General features: G+C 35.7%; 1 protein-coding gene across 1 annotated transcript in view; it reads left to right on the top strand.

The window, feature by feature from the left end:
* The window catches only part of LOC127547654 (hydrocephalus-inducing protein homolog), a 150875-nt gene that overhangs the window by 64594 nt on the left and 71969 nt on the right, over window positions 1-14312 (top strand). The gene's annotated exons all lie outside the window — the stretch shown is intronic.

Genomic DNA, 14312 nt, shown 5'->3' on the forward strand with positions numbered 1-14312 from the left:
TGCACTTTGATATAAAGGAAAGAGCACTAAATGGGGACTTATTTTTAAGGTAAGTTCCTATAAAATAATTTCTAGAAAAAAGCTCAGAAGTCAACTAGGTCTTTTTTTTTCTAAATGTACTTATTTTTTCAAAGTGTTTTTATTGCTTAAACAAGATTTCAATATACAAACAGTGAAAAGGATTGAATCTGAACCTATGAATTTGTATCATATAGTTGTTTTTTTTAAATGGATATTAAATTGAATAGGGTCAAGATGCAACCATGCTTTTTGTTACCCTTTCCTTCTGAACTTTTTTGTTATTTTATGTATATTTTGAAATGTTCTATTGATGTTCTTTTTTTTTTTTTGCATCTTAATCACCATACACCCTTTCCCTTCCCAATAAATAAGTGAATGCAAATAAAACAAACACATTAGCCACGTTTAAAAAATATTAAATCTCATTTTGTAGCCTTAGCTCAGCACCTCTCTGCCAAGAGACAGGAAGACTACTGTGTAGACACTGACTGGTGTAGACAAGCAAGGCAGCAGAGCTGCCAGGTATATACTCAATCAGCAAACTGATCATGCTTTAGCAACTGGGTCCCCTCTTCATTTTGTGGACTGGGACTCCCCTAGGACCTACTCACCTAGAGAGAATGGATTTTCAGAGGAAAAGGGAAAAACACTTTTTGTCTCTTTGATATTTACTCTCTTTTCATCCCTGCTCTCTGCCCTTTCACCCCCATCTTTATATGTGTCAGAAGTATTCAGTCCAGAAGATGATTGTCTTTCTCCCTCAAACAAAATATTATCTCACAATGCTTGGGTCCTTGAATTTGCAGCCATAAAATCTCTCTCTGCAAGTGCATACTTTTACAAATCAAAATACTTTAGCTCTCATTACCTGGTGTGCTGTCTCCATAGCAAATCTCTTGTATTCACTGAAAGATAAATACAAATGACACAGATAAGATCACTGTCTTTTTTATTCATTTCCCCTATGCACAACACACCCTCAAATTACTGTTAAATATGGTGCCATTCTAAGATATGCTTGTATGACGGACAGGGAAATGGGAAGGGAGAAAAGGCTGTGGTCATTTCTCTCTATTGTGAGTGTGTCTTGGTAGGGTGACCTTAAGATATTTTATATGTTTTATATTACTTTGAATGAAGTTTCTTTTTCTATTTCTTTGTGTTGGGTTATGTTAGTAAGATACAGAAAAGCTAATGATATGAAGGCGTTATTTTATATCCCGCTACTTTATTGATGTTATTTCCATTGATTTTGGTTGATCTGTGAGACTCTTTAAATAAATCATTTAGTTTATCATATGCAGATAGTATTAATTTTCTTTTTATCTATATTCATTGCTTCAATTTCTGAAAGGGGACAGTTTGGCATTATTTCTATCACTAGAGTTTTTAGAATAGTGATAATGGACATTGTTGCTTTACTACTGATCTTATTGCAAAGACCTCTCCATTGTCTCCATTGTCAATAATGCTAATTTTGGATTTGCTAGTTATTGATATTGTTTACCATATTATGAGGAAATCCATTTATTCCTAAGTTTTTTGGTGTTTTTTTTAAAAAAAAACGGGAATAAATGTTGTATTTTGTCAAAAGCTTTTTCCTCTTCTATTAATATAATCATGAGATTTATTTATTTATTTGTTTGTTTTGTTATAGGCAATTATGGTAATACTTTTCTTAATATTGAACCAATTTCTTATTTCTGATATAAATCCATTCTGGTTAGAGTGATAATCTTTTGACTATGTTGCTATAGTCACTTCGATAATATTATTTTCAATATTGTTACATAAATATTCATTAGGATATGTCAAGGGTCTAAAGTTGTAGATTTTTTCTTCTCTTTTAACTCTTTTTGGTTTGGCTATCAGAACCATATCATCCTCATAGAAGGAAGTTATTAGGATGCCTTTTTCCTCATTTTTGTAAACAATTTGTGTAATATTGGTGGTAATCTTTAGGGTCAGGAGTATGTAGCTTGAAAGAAACTCACATCATAATACACCCGACACATAGTCATATATCCTCTGTTTGAGGACCTCCAAGGAGAGGGGACCAATTCCATTTTTTTGTTACTGTTGCATAGTTATTTTTGCATAGTCAAGGGAAACAAATTCCCCAATTGGTTATATTAGAAAAATGTCTATCTCTTTCTGCACATTGAGTAGCTTTCTTTATCACTTTCAAGGCAATTCTAATATACTTGAGATGGAAAATGACATCTCCATATAGAGGAAGAACTATGGATACTAATTGTGGATTGAAGCATAGTATTTTCACCTTTGTTGCTGTTTGTTTTTTGCTTGCCTCTTTTCTTCTTTTTCATGTTTTTTTTTCTCTTTTGGTCTGATTTTTCTTGCACAAAATGACAAAAATGGAAATATGTTTAAAAGAATTGCACGTATCCAACGTATCAGATTGCTTGCTGTCATGATGAGAGGAAGAAAAATTTGAAACACAAGGTTTTGCAAAAGTAAATGTTGAAAACTATCTTTACATGTATTTAGAAAAATAAAATGCTATTGAAATTATTTAAAAGACTATACTTGAGTATTGTTGGTCACAGTTCTCAAATCTTTCAAAGTTGTTTGTCTTTATAGTGTTGTTATTGGATTAATTGTTCTTCAGCTTCTGCTCACTTCACTCTGCAAGAGTTCCTACAGCTCTTTCCATGTTTCTCTAAAACTCTCCCCTTCATAATTTCTCATAGCATAGTTATGGTCATATATCACAATTTGTTTAGTTCTTCCCTAATTGATGATTGTACCCTTAATTCTCAATTCTTTACCACCACAAAAAAGCTGCTATGCATTTTTTTTTTTACAAATTAATTCCTTTCTTCTTGATTTGAACTCTATGGTACATATACATAGTCTGATACTGCTGAACCCTTCCTACCCCACTACTTAAACTCCTGCCTTAGGCAGCGCATTCCAATTCTCCATTGCTCTAAATGTTAGAATGTTTTCCAGATATCAAATCTAAATGTACCTTTTTTAGACTTTCACTCGTTGTTTCTGGTTCTTTTCTCTGGGGTCAAAAAGAATTAAATCAAATGTCTCTTCCACAAGGTAACCCTTTGAATATTTTGGGACAGCCATCATTTCTTTTTCATCTCATAGAAAGTCAAATCCCTTCACCATAGTCACTCTTCTCTGGACATTCCCTAGTTGGTCAATGTCCATGTTAAACTGTGCTGTGCTAAGTAAACTGAAGGTAAGATTCCAGATGAGCTCTAATGACCAAAAATCATAGTGAGACTCTCACTTCCCTATTCCCATAAAGCATGCTTCTCTTGATGTAGCACACGATTGCGTTAATCTTTTTTGGCTGCCCTATCATAATGCTGAATCAAATTAAATTTGTCACTCACAAAAACTACAAGGATTTTTTCAGAATAACTATATAACGATGCTTCCCCATCTTAAACTTCTGAATTTGAGTGGTTTTTGTACCCATATCTAGGACTTTATAATTCTATCTGTTGAGTAACCTAATGGAGAATGAAGAATAGATTGGGGTGGGAACAAAACTGGAGCCTGGGTGATCAAAATAGAGTGCATTGCCAGTGAATGAACATAATGGTTCTGTTTTTGGACATCTGCATGCCTGGAATGCTCTCCCTTCTCACCTCTTAGTTTTCCCAAGACTCAATTCAAATCTCAACCCTGTAGGGTTCTTGTTCTGCCCTCCCAGCTAATTTAGTGCTTACCCTCTACTCTTCAAATTCAAATGGTTTATCTAGTTTATTGTTTTCCCATAAAACCCTATTTTAGTTTTGTTTAATTCAATGGGTTTTTTATTTTCAATTTTTTAAATCTTTCTTTTGATTTTCAGGATTTCCACTGGGATGTATAACTGGGGATTTTTAATTTGTTCTTTTCTAGTGTTTTTTGTTTTTTTAGTTGCATGCCCAGTTCATTGTTCTACTCTTTCTTTTATAGATGTAAGTGTTTAGAAAGATAAATTTTGCCCTAAGTACTGCTTTGGCTGCCTCACACAAATGTTAGTATGTGGTCTTATTGCTGCCATGATTTTTAGTAAAAATCATTGATTATTCCTATGATTTGGTTTTTGATCCATGCTTTAGGATTAAATGATTTCGTTTCCTATTACATTTTAATCTATGCTTCTAAGGTTCATTTTTGAATGTGATTTTAATTATATTATGGTCTTAATTATTTGTGAGCTTTTTATGCCTTAATATATAGTCAGTTTCTGGGAATCTGCCATATACAGCTGAGGAAAAAGGTATATTCCTTTCTATTCCTGTTCAGTTTTCTCCAGGTCCATCATATCTGTTCTAAAATTCTATTCCTCCCCCTACTCCTTTTTTAATTTATCTTATGGTTAAATGTCTAGTTCTGAGAGATGAATTGAGAATCCTTGTTAGTATAATTTTACTCTTTCCTTCCCTCCCCTTCTTATCAATCTTGTATGTGCCTACTTATTTATATGTTATTTATATGTTATGTCCTCCATTAGAATATGAACTCTTTGAGGGAAATACTAATACTAAGAAGGTAAGGAGTAGATAATTTGTTGATTGACTAACTGACTGACATGCTGAGTTTGGGATACCTTTGAGACATCTAATTCAAAATATCTGTTGTAAGCCAATCCTAAATAAGGCTTAATCCAAAAGCTGATTAAACCCCCATGTATCATTAATACAATTAAAAACTACTTTGCCAGTTAACATTTAAAAGAATATAGTTTATAAATATTCAAAGTTGAGATGAAATACTCATTTCCTTGTGCAGATTCAGTATCCCAATCAGCTTGCTACCCCAGCTGTGGTGGGTACTCCGAGGGGCAGTGGGGCTGATAAGCCCTTTCCTTGAGGAAGGAGCTGGGACTTGAGGTTGGGGAAGGGGATCTGTAGGTAATTATCCAGGAGTTCAGAATCCTTAGGGTTTTTCTTTGCTGACTTTCCCAGAGAATCATGCCTTTGTTAATAGTTATAGAACTTAGAGTGTGCCAACCAGGAATCATCTAAATTTCTAAAAGAGGCAAGAAATCACCATAATTATACATTAACTGGAAGTATATAGTATTTTATGTTACCAAAAGATCCAATGCAAACGTATTCTTACAGAAAGAATTAATTTGGGGTTTTCTTCCTTTCTGAGATCATTCAATATTAAGTTTGGAAGCTGCTAGGTGGGCAATGCAGAGAGTGCTAGACCCCAAGTCAGGAGTGTCTGAATTCAAATCCTGCTTCAGACACTCATTAGCTGTGTGATCTTGGACAAGTCACTTGACCTTGGTCAGCCTGTTTCCCCATCTGTAAATTAGATATAAAAATAGTGCCTGCTTCCCTTGATTGCTGAGAGGATCAAATGAGGTAACTTGTGTAAAGCTCTTTGCAAACCTTAAAGCATGATATATAAAGGTTGGCTATTGTTACAATGAGGACAGTTCTTAATGAATTAAATCGAATCATTCACTCGTTCTTAGGAATAAAGAAAGCCAAGGCTAGAGCCCTTATTTCTTGTAATTAAAGTAATCAATACAGTTGCCAGGAATGTTTGATTCCCTTTTTCTTGTCCGAGTTGTTGCTGGGAAGGGTCGTTCTACCTCCTTTTTCATTTTATGTGCCTGTCAACCCTCCCTGGATGCAGCCCAACCCATCAGTCGATTTAGAGCACCAGTGGTCCTGTCATTCAGCCTTGACATGGCAGGAATTATGGAGCCAGTAGAAATATCTGTTTGTTAGTAGTTGTGGAAGTGGGGAGCTGAAAGTCTCCTCTCACAAGAATTTTCTGAGGATAAATTCATCTGGAAGGCACTTTAAGCTTCTCAAAGAAAAGTGTTATAGAAATATTGTTTAGTGGGGGGACAGCTGCATCCCTGGAGACGCCACAGCCTGGATGACTGATTTATTTTCCTATTACAAGAATATTCAGCTGGGGCTCCTGGGTTCAGGGCATCCTAATTTGGTGCTTCTATTAACTGTTGAACAGAGTCCTCCTTGATCTGGACCTTGGAGCCACTTAAATGTTGGTTGTTCCCACTGTTCTGTTCTGATGAGGATTTATTTTATTTTTTTATATATTTTATTTTATTTTATAATAACTTTATATTGACAGAATCCATGCCAGGGTAATTTTTTTTTACAACATTATCCCTTGCATTCACTTTTCTTCCGATTTTTCCCCTCCCTCCCTCCACCCCCTCCCCTAGATGGCAAACAGTCCTATATATGTTAGATATGTTGCAGTATATCCTAGATACAATATATGTTTGCAGAACCGAACAGTTCTCTTGTTGCACAGGGAGAATTGGATTGAGAAGGTAAAATTAACCCGGGAAGAAAAACAAAAATGCAAAAAGTTCACATTCATTTCCCAGTGTTCTTTCTTTGGATGTAGCTGCTTCTGTCCATCATTTATCAATTGAAACTCAGTTAGGTCTGATGAGGATTTAAACAAGAATACCCAGAACAATTCATCAAGGTCCTGGGACTTCAGGGAAATATATGTAAATGTTAGAATGCAAGGAGAGAGCTGGAAAGAGCCTCTTAGCAAGAAATATACAAGTAATAACAAATGTCCTTCTTACCTGAAAAAAGCCTACAACTAGAAAACTCTCGGTGAGCTTGATGGCAAGAATTAGTCAGTATTGGGCTGTAAGATTTATGTCTACTTTTTATGGATGTTCCATGCTAAGTTGAGTCCATTTGTCAGCATTAAATAGGAAGAAATATACATTTACACACACACACACACACACACACACACACACACACACACACACACACACACGGAGAGAGATGGAGATATAATTTCTCTTTTTCTCTGGATTATTATCCCTATGAATACTGAAGTCCTAGTTTATTTAAAGTCAGTGGTTCCCAGGGACTAAAACTTTCATATGCAGGTCACGGAATCTCACAATATCTCACAAATCAGTTGAGTTTCCATTGTTTGTGAGGACTGATTCTAATGTAGCATATATTGACCTTTTAGGTACTCACTTCCTATTCCCATACACAGTGTTATGGCACGGTATAGATAAATTCTGGGGCAGTCAACTCCCCTTCAGATGCTCTCTCAACAGCCTTGTTAGCTTCATCACAAGGGATTGGCTCAATTACTATGAGATTTTCACAAGGCTAGTGAATCATGACTACTCCAAGATGGACCTATTTATGCTCCTGATTTATCTGATAATGGCTAAGATGCCTTTTCCTTAGAAGAGAATCATGAGATATGGTAAATGTGCAAAAAGACAGCAATTAGCTGCTACTGGCTTAGTCTGATTAATAGCCTTTGGGGGTTCAGTCTGTTGATTGACAATGGAGACTTATTGAGATAATAAAGAGTGGAAAAAATAGAGCTTTAAAAATCTTTAAAAGAGCCTGGAAAAATAGATACAGGACACAAAGAAATATAATTATAATTTAGGCATCTTGATGGCTCAGTGAATAGAGTTCTAGAGTTGGAGTCGGGAAGACCTGAGTTCAAATTCTGCCTCTGAAACTTATTAACTATTTGATCTTGGGCAAGTCACTCTACCCCATATGCCTCAGTTTCCCTGTCTTTAAAATAAGGGTCATAATAGTTCTCACTTCTTAGAGTTGTGAGAATAAAATGGGATAATTATAAGGTTTCTTCAAGCATTCCTTAAATACTATTATGATTAAAACCAACCAAGCCACTCAATTTTTTTTTGGATTGCAGACTTCCCTTAACTGTACTTTTAAATACTTTGGAAATATATGGGATGTATTATCAGTGATAGTCTAATCACCAATAAGTCAATTTTACCCTACTCCATTTTTACTGCAACTAGTTAAAATCAATTAAACACAATGGTAATAATGTTGGACATTTTGTGTTTTACTAATGAGTTATTCATTTTGTTTACACAAGTAAGAGAAAAATGAATTTCATAAGGACTTCAGGTTTATTTTATTAGTATGAATTCAGTCCTAATAACAATATAAAGTTATTGTATAAGGTTACTGACTTGAATTTTGGTAAGAGTAAACTCAAAAGTTCCTAAATTTGTTACCATTATCTACCTTTAAAGAAGCAAAGAAATTACATTGGACAAGATTTAAATTATTAATCCATTTCACAGAATGTCCTCAAAAAAAGAAGGCACCCTTCTAGAAACTGCTGTAGATGATTAGCATTAGCTGCATAGGATAGGAGGAGGGAAGGGGGAAAAGTGATAGGGAGGGATCTTTTTTAAGTCTGAAACATACATGTATATATGCACATATTTAATATGTGTGTACATCTTTGTAGTATCTTTTCTCCCACTGTGTCATAATTCTTTCCAAGATCTAGCTTGATGTGCTGGTACTAATTTTACTTCCCTTGCTTTCTTTTCTTGGTCCTTTGTAAAATATCACAATGGAGGAGTTGACTTGTAATATGAATGTGTCTTTAAAATTAGCACTCTTTCTTATGAAATTTAAGTGGAAATTGTTTAGTTCTGTAATCTTTATAAAAATTCCAATATCATAATAGAGGAGTTTGACTTGTAATAAGAATTTGTCTTTAAAATTAGCACTCTTTCATATGAAATTTAAGTGGAAATTGTATAGTTCTGTGATCTTTATAAAAATTTCAAAATACCATAAGCAAACGGGATGTTAACAAAAGTTGACTGAAGGCTGAAGTGCTGTCAAGAGACAAGGATGGAGAAGAGAGAGCCTCTAGAAACTCAACCTCATTTCTCCAGACCTGGAAATGGCAGCTGATGGAGGCAGCCAAGAGAATAGTCCTGGACCAAGCCAGTAGCTACAAGAAGGCAAGCCAACAGTAGCAGAGTAGCTGAGCAAAGGAAGAAGCATTGTCTACCAGGTGCGTTCTTGGACCCGGGAGAGGAGTTTTAGGTTCAAGTAGAACCCTTTCTTGAGCCAACAAGAACTGGAGGCAAGGAGCAGCAGGACACTTTACCCTGAGTAGTCTGACCTGTACTGAGAGGTCCAACAATCAGGAGGTGATAACCCTCCTCCCTAGCCAGACCATATCTGGAACATAGTGCCCAGTTCTAGGGGTCACACTGTAAGGACATTGAAAATGGAGCTCTCTTGGGGGATGGCTGATTGGCGGTGGTTGTCCATTCTCAAAGAGAACCAAGGTGGTCAGCCTAATCCTCTCTGAATTTCCTTCAGAGCCCCCCAAACACTGAGCTAGCTCTGGCAATGCATATGTCAACCTCATTATCTGTGGGTACATTCCTGGAAATATACTGCCAAGGGAAGTCAATTTATCCACATCATTCAAAACTTCTCCACTTGTTAGAACCAGTGGTTCACATAGATGATGTGGTGGTGTCTGGCGGAACACCCGTGGGGGGTTTTGGTGGTCTTAGGCCAAAATTAGTACAAACAGCAGAGAATCCATATTTTATTAAACTTCAGCCCCAGATGCATAGGATGCACAGTCCTGTGAAAGGACAGTTGTTTATAACAGGTAAGGATCAGCTAAAGGAAGAGGAATATTAGACAAGAGAAGGCTGAGGGGAGACATGATGTCCATGAGAGACTCCAGCTAAAATGGCAGCTTGGCAGGTCCCACAAGAACTCAATTCTCCCACTTGTATTCTAGCAATGATAGAGAAGGAATAATTGTATTGATTGAAAAATGATCAACAAATCCAAAGAAAAGTATTAGTAGGCCCCTTTGTTCATTTCAGCACTACATAAAACATAGCTAGAAATTGTGGACAATGGAAGATGAGTCCTATTGGAGAAGCTGACACAAGCACCAATAACCAGATAACATGGCAAAGCCATAAGTGGGAAAGTTTTAAGCAGAGCCGAAGGAAGGAAGGAAGGAAGGAAGGAAGGAAGGAAGGAAGGAAGGAAGGAAGGAAGGAAGGAAGGAAGAAAGGAAGAAAGGAAGAAAGGAAGAAAGGAAGAAAGGAAGAAAGGAAGAAAGGAAGAAAGGAAGAAAGGAAGAAAGGAAGAAAGAAAGAAAGAAAGAAAGAAAGAAAGAAAGAAAGAAAGAAAGAAAGAAAGGGAAAATGAAAAGAAAGAGGAACTTATTATTTCTCCAAATTATGTATATAAAACAAAAAGTATATAAATGTGAAGAAAGGGTGAAGTTTTATCTGAATCAAACCAAGGAAGGTTGAGTACCTACATAATCTCACTCTCAAAGAATTTGATGTACAAATACATGAAACTCAACTGGGAAACAGGAGATGAAAGAAAAGAGGGAGAAATTAAGGGAGAGTGCTGTGTTGGAGAGGGAATAGTCACAAACAAGCAAATTTCAGCTTTGAAGAATGGATCATGAAGAGATAATTAAAAGGGAAAAAGAAATGGCAAAAACCAGTGATCAGGATGTGGTTGAAAGGAAGAAAGGAGAGGATCTAAAGCAGATCACTCCAATTATACATCACTAGTATTCATAAAATGAACTAGTACAGCAGGCAAATGAGGGGGAAAATATAAGAGGATAGGATGAAGGGAAATATACAACAATCATAACTCTGAATATGCAAAGAAGGAACTCATCCATTAAAACAAAAGAGGTGAGGATCAAAAATCAGAACTCAATAACATGTTTGCAATTAATTGGAAATATAAAAATTCAGAGTTAAAATGAGAGGCTGCAGCAGAATTTCTTATTTCTCAGGTTAGTGGAAAGAAAAAACATAGTTATCATGAATTCAAATAAGATGACAACAAAAATAGACGTGGTGAAAAGGCCTTATGGAGAAAATGGTATTTGGACTGAATTTTGAAAGAAACTAGAAATTCTAAGGTAGAGATGAAAAGAGAATGCATTCCCAGAAAAAAGGACAAGCTGTGCAAAGGATAGGAGATATAGAAAACCAAGGCCAATTTAGCTGGACTGCATAATAAGGTGGGGGAGATATAATGTATAATAAAATTGGAAAGGTAGCACCAAAAATCCAGAGCAATTGTGGGCTCCCTGGGAAAGGTAGGGTTCACCAAAGGAGGAATTTCTTGATTAAGTTCAAACAGGAGTCCTTTTATATTTTTATATATTTAACATTATTTCTGCATTCTATATTGGTTCAGTATTAAGAGAACTGACATCACTCCAGATAAGAAGTAAAAATGGTTCAAATTCCTAGGAAAATCCTAGGTGGAAGTATAAATCATATAGTATGAGATCATTATGAGGAATTCTCCCAAACTGAACCATTTATATTCAATCAATATATAGGTTGTACAAAAATTAAACCCTTCAAACATTGGCAGAATGGAGCTGTCATCTGAGGATCTTCAGATAGACTTAAAGGCAGATCCATTCTTTTAGTAAATTTGGAGAAGGCTTATAAATATGGGATATTTTAAAGTTTGTGTCAACTGGACAATTGAAAACTTATCATAAACCCTTGTATTAAATGACCCTCTGTAAATATATGTAAGTGAGATATATAATATATATTAAATATATAACATATGTTATACATACACACATGTATACAGGATAATCAAGATATACGTGTAGATAGCATAGATGTGTGTATACTATTTCTCACCTACAAATATTTAGTCATTTAATATATACATACATATAAAATAACATGTGTATGTATACATATATGTGTATATATGCATGTAAAATCTATTCCATGGCTACAAGATTGCTCTCACCATTTTAATAATTTTCATCATGATGATGCACAAAAGATCATGGCAAACTAAAATTGTAACAGTTGGTTGATAGATATGATTTGGATAATTCACTCTTTGGCTAACAAGCATCTAATAAGCACCTACTATATGCAACACTCTATTAGGCACCAAAGGAAAATAAAAGGATAAATAATACATAGTCCCTGTCCTCAAGGAGCTTAACAGTCTACAAAAGGGATGAGAGAGAGAGAGAGAGAGAATTAGAATATAGATAATAGAGACAGAATATAGATAATTTGATTATAAAAATTAGATTACTAGAAATACACAAGGGCTTTTCAGAGTGCTAGGTAATCAGATGGAGCTATAGGTGGAAGAAAGAATCAGTACACTTAACACATTTTTTTAAACATACTGATTGGTTGATTTCTAAGGCCCCTTTCAGCTCTAAAAATTTATGTCTTTAATTCTGCCTTTGAACTAAAGCATCTATGAACAGAAGTGATGACAGTTCCTTACATACATGCTACTTCCAACCTATATGACAGTAGGAACTTAGCTTTTCTGGATGACAGTTCCCTCATCTATAGAAGGAGAGAGTTGGCTTTGATCCTTTTCATCCCTTTCAGCTCTAAGATCTTTTTATATTTATCTGGCTTCTTTTTGATCGATTCCACCAAGAAAGAGCTCTGGCTACAATTTTCAAGTGAAAATGATACAGTATAAGTATTTAGACTATAGTGCTATGGTCTGATATAAACATTACATTTATGGAGCAGTTTCAAAGCGTTCATTTATGTTTATAATATCCCTGTGGAGTAAGTGAGGCAAGAAATTTTTTCTCCATTATACAAGGTCTAGAGAGTAAAATTATAGCAAGGTAACAGAGTTGGGCTAAGCACCAGCCAGGAGTCCCGAGTTAGAGTTGATGCCCTTTCCAGTCAAGCTCCTACAAGGCAGAAACGAGCATAGTCAGTTAGTTTACTTTATTTAAGTGCCTAGGCCGTGTATTTAGGAACTTAAAAATAACCCTCTTCCATTATTGTTTCTTGGAATAAGAGAGAGGAATTTGCTGTTCTTTTTGCTTTTTGCAGATTTGCACTTCTTTGCTATTAAAGTCTTTGGAACAAACTTTGGAAGAAGCAGGGGAACAGGGCCAGGCCTGGTGAGCCTTTATAGCCTGAGCAAGGGGATTCCTTAAATGGGCCAAACTGTTTCAGGACCATTTGTGCCATGATGCAGTCCGTCTGTGTAACCCACTTCTTGCAGCAGAGTCTACATGATGGACGGTTGTGAGCCACTTCCATCTCTGAATAAAGCCCCCCCCCCCCCACACACACACACATTTAGTAGGGGCAATGAGGGAAGAAGGAATTGTGGAAGTCACTGACTGCCTGGTGACAGATCACGTCACCATTATGAGCCCTTGTTTTTCCTGTTTAGCAAATGGAAAAGGTAGATGAGATCTTCTTTCAGATTTCTTCTAGCTTTGACCTTCTTTGTTTTTAATAGTTGTTATAAGTTAATATCTCATTGTAATGTAATGGCCACGCTTTGTGATGATGGACTATATCTACCCTATATCTATATATATCTATATAGAAATGCAGCCACCGTTTGAGCATATATGATATGAAAAAGGCAGTAGCTCGTTGCTTTGTCTGAGCCTTTTGATGTAGAGACAGGATAATATCAGACATGGCCTAATAAGCCATCAAAACAATTGCTGAATGGATGCTGGCTTTGAAAGCCCAACTCACACAGATCTTTCCTCATTATCATCCAATTCCTACTTATATTTCTTGCTACCAAAATATAAAAAAGGTAAGGAGGAACAAATGGGGAGCCAGAGACTCAGCAGAGGGCTAAGAGTTAGAAAAAGCAGAGACACACGATTGATGAAATTGGGATTGTCCATGTCCCTTCAGAAGTTTTCTCAACCTTACTATAAAACCTTGATAAGACTGATCAAGCTTCCTTCAAGTTTAGCTCTCTGCCGGCTCTTGAATATACTAGATTTCCCACTAACTCAAATGTTTTAACTTCATATTCCTTCCTAAAAGAATAAAATATACAGCTGTCTCTTGACTATACTAGATCTGCCTTTCTTCTAGTTCTTAATTTCCAATTTCTTGTACAGAGTAGTTTTCGAAGTGACTCGATTTAGAGAAGAGAGACATGTGAATAGAGACACCACCATTTAGATAAATGGGATGGAGGCAGGTGATCAGGAATTTTGTTTTCTACTAGAACAATAGTACAAGAGAAAGGAGACTATTTCTGACTCTGAAGTTTGCTTTCTTATTATTGTTTACTCTCATTTCTCTGAAGAAAACTTTTTATGAATTTCAAATGGAAAATGAATTACTTTCAGATACAATACATATTTTTATCTCTTTTGGGCTTCACAATCATTAACACACACAATAGCAACTCTATCAGCTTATTCACACTCCACATTATTGTGAGAGTGATTTTTTTTATGTGCAAACAATAGCATGCATCCCTGAATCCCAAATAAGTATTCAAAATAATTCAATGAGAAAACTTGTAATAACATTTTCAGCTTCATCTTGGGAATGGTGAGCACCAATCTGAGAAGTGTGTCAGTGTGCAGTGAATGGTACTTCATGCTCAGGCAGGAGCAATCGGTCAACAATTTTCTACGGAGTCACTACCCTGTTCAGAGTACTGGAATAATTGATGCATGTC

This window comes from Antechinus flavipes, chromosome 2 (genome assembly GCF_016432865.1).
Source record: "Antechinus flavipes isolate AdamAnt ecotype Samford, QLD, Australia chromosome 2, AdamAnt_v2, whole genome shotgun sequence".
In the NCBI taxonomy this organism is placed as follows: domain Eukaryota; kingdom Metazoa; phylum Chordata; class Mammalia; order Dasyuromorphia; family Dasyuridae; genus Antechinus; species Antechinus flavipes.